We start from the raw sequence: 3700 nt of genomic DNA on the forward strand, positions 1-3700 counted from the left end.
TGGGTGGAACGACACAGCCCTCGTCGCGGTGTTCACCGGTGGACTCGCTGAAACCATCAAGGACGAGCTGGTGTCACATCCCGAGCCCTCCGACCTGGATGGATTAATCTCCCTGGCCATCAGAGTGGATAATCGCCTCTCAGAACGAAGACGGGAACGCGGAAGTCGTTTTTTTCAGCCCAACGTCACACCTAAAGAGGAGACGTCCTCTGTCCCCGAACCCATGCAGCTTGGTCGGATGCGTCTCAGCCAGGAGGAGCGCCGCCGGTGTTTTGAAAACAACAGCTGCCTTTACTGTGGGGAGCTTGGCCATTTCCTCTCCACCTGTCCCACTCGGCCGTTAAACCGGCAGGCTCGTCAGGAGAGGGGAGGATCCTAACGAGCCGTTCTGCTATCTCTGCCTCTCCCCGCACCCGGACCCAACTCAACACCACTATCACCGTTAAAGGTCAGTCCACTGTTCCCTGCTCTCATTGACTCTGGTGCTGATGGCAATTTTATGGATGTGTCTCTGGTGGAGCAGTTAGGTCTCTCCACCAGTCCCCTAGACATGCCCCTAGAGGCCATCGCTTTGGATGGCAGGCTCCTCGCCAAGGTTAAGGATAGGACTGAGCCTGTGTCAATGTTACTGTCCGGCAATCACCAGGAGGAGGAGTTTTTTCATCACGTGCACTCCTCATGCTCCCATTGTTCTGGGTCACCCCTGGCTGGTTAGACATAACCCTAACATCAACTGGGCCCACGCCAGGGTAGATAGTTGGAGCCTCGAGTGTCATGCCACCTGCCTCCGGTCCGCTGTGTCTACCTCTGTTTCCCTCCAGGCGCCCAGACCAGAGGTCCCTGACCTTTCTTCTATCCTGCCGGAATATCAGGACCTCCAGCAGGTGTTCTGTAAGCAGCTGGCTCTCTCCCTATGGACCTCCGCAATGCCTACCACCTGGTTCATATACGAGAGGGGGATGAGTGGAAGACAGGTTTCAACACCCCTCTGGGTCATTTTGAATATCTGGTCATGCCTTTTGGCCTCACTAATGCCTCTGCTGTGTTTCAGGCCTTAGTTAACGATGTCCTCAGAAACATGATAGGCCATTTTGTGTTTGTTTACCTTGATGACATTTTTTCAAGGGACCCAGTCGCCCATGTCCAGCATGTTCATCGGGTGCTTCAGCGTCTTCTCGAGAACCGTCTTTTTGTGAAGAGGGAGAAGTGTGAATTCCATGTCCCGTCTGTATCCTTCCTGGGTTACATGACCTCCAATGGACCGGTGAGGATGGACCCCGCTAAGGTGAGAGCAGTCCTGGAGTGGCCCGTCCCCAGTAACCGTAAGCAGCTCCAGAGGTTCTTAGGGTTTGCCAATTTTTATAGACGGTTCATCCGCAACTATAGCCGTGTCGTGGTCCCACTCACTGCTCTCACTTCTACTTCCCGTCAGTACCTGTGGACCCCCGAGGCTGAAAAGGCCTTCCTCGACCTTAAGACCCGCTTTACCTCGGCGCCCATTCTCATTCAGCCGGATCCCTCCAGGCAGTTCGTGGTGGAGGTGGATGCCTCAGACATCGGGGTGTGGGCTGTCCTCTCCCAACGTTCCACTGACGGTAAAGTCCATCCCTGCGCCTTCCTGTCCCACCGTCTCTCTCCAGCGGAGAGAAACTATGACGTTGGGAATCGTGAGCTGCTAGCTGTGAAGCTGGCGTTGGAAGAATGGAGGCATTGGCTTTTTCTCTAACTTTCAGGCCGGGATCCAGGAACGTGAAGCCCGATGCCCTGTCTCGCCTGTACGACAAGGAGGGTGAGACCAGCACATCCCCGGACACCATCATGCCGGCCACCTGCGTGGTCGCGGCCGTCACCTGGGAGATTGAGGAGGCGGTCAGGACCGCTCAGCAGATTCAGCCCGACCCTGGAAACAGTCCTCCTGGTTGCCTATTCGTCCCTGACACGGTGAGATCCCAAGTGCTGCTATGGGCTCACGCATCCACCCTCACCTGCCACCCTGGGGTGACTAGGACCCTGGCGTTCCTCCGCAGGCGCTTTTGGTGGGCAACCATGCCTGAGGACACCAAGTCCTTTGTGTTGGCCTGTCCTGTGTGTGCCCGGAACAAGTCATCCAACCGGCCCAGTTCTGGCCTACTGCGCCCTCTGCCCATTCCCCGTCGCTACTGGTCCCATGTGGCTCTGGATTTCGTTTCTGGTCTGCCGATGTCTGATGGTAAGACGGTTATTTTGACTGTTGTTGACCGTTTTAGCAAGTTTGCCCACTTTCTGCCCCTGCCCAAACTTCCTTCCGCCAGGGAGACCGCGGATCTGTTGGTGAAGGAGGTGTTCCGGCCCCACGGCCTACCCACTGACTTGGTGTCTGATCGGGGACCTCAGTTTACCTCGGCGGTTTGGAAGGCTTTCTGCTCCGCCCTCAGGGCTTCCATCAGCCTGACTTCTGGGTTCCACCCTCAGACCAACGGCCAGGCGGAAAGGGCCAACCAGAAGCTGGAGTCCACCCTGCGCTGCTTGGTGTCAGCCAACCCTTCAACCTGGGCGTCCCAATTACCGTGGGTGGAGTACGCCCACAACACCCTGACTACCTCGGCCACAGGTATGTCATCCTTTGCCTTTATGGCTATCAGCCTCTTCTGTTTCCATCCCAGGAGGAGGAGATCCTGGTTCAGTCTGTCCAAGCTCACCTCCGCCGCTGCCATAGGACCTGGCATCGGGCCCGTGCCACCCTTCTTCGGTCCTATGGTCGTTATCAACGACAGGCCAACCGTCGGCGCGTCCCTGCTCCCAATTATGCTCCCGGGGACAAGGTTTGGCTCTCCACTAGGGATCTACCATTGAGGACAAGAGTCTAGAAAATTGTCTCAGAAATTCATTGGTCCCTTTGTCATTGAGCGGGTGATCAACTCCATGGTCATGCGCCTCAAGCTTCCCCGTACCCTCCGTGTCCATCCCTCCTTCCATGTTTCCCTCCTCAAACCTGTGTCCTCCAGTCCCCTGTTTCCTCCAGTTCCCGACCCCCCCCCCCCCCCCCAGGATGATTGACCTCCCTGCCTACACCGTCCACCGCCTCTTGGATTCTCGTCGCCGTGGTCGAGGGTTCCAGTACCTGGTGGACTGGGAGGGTTATGGCCCTGAGGAGAGGTACTGGGTCCCTCAGCGACATATCCTCGACCCTACGGTCGTCCGGGACTTCCAACATCCCGGCAAGCCTGGTGCTCCGCCCAGAGGCGTCCGTCGGAGGGGGGATACTGTCACAACCCCTGGCTCATCAGCCTTCAATCAGTGGTGCCAGGTGTGGCCGGTTAAGACCGCGACTGGCTCCTACTTAAGCTCTGCACCTGCTGCCAGTCAACGCCAGATCGTAGCCATTCATGGTTGGTTCTAGTGCTCGTACCCTCGTTTCTACTCGTTACCCTAGCCTAACTCTATTCTCCCTGTTTCCCGTTGAAGGATTGCCTGACTACCCTGCTGCCTGCCTGACCCCTGCCTGCCTGATATTACTCCTCCTGTCTGACCCCCCGCCTGTCTGCCGACCACTCCGCCTGCCTGATCCCCTGCCTGTCTGACTACCTGCCTGCCTGACCCCCTGCCTGTTCTACCAACCCCTACCCTTATAAATAAATTACTATTATTGCTGTAACTACCTGTTCTCTGGTGTCTGCTTCTGGGTTCCGCTCTCTGGTCGTGACACACTAAGCCATGGCAG

The sequence above is a fragment of the Nansenia antarctica genome, assembly GCF_963989245.1.
Source record: "Nansenia antarctica genome assembly, chromosome: 7".
In the NCBI taxonomy this organism is placed as follows: Eukaryota; Metazoa; Chordata; class Actinopteri; order Argentiniformes; family Microstomatidae; genus Nansenia; species Nansenia antarctica.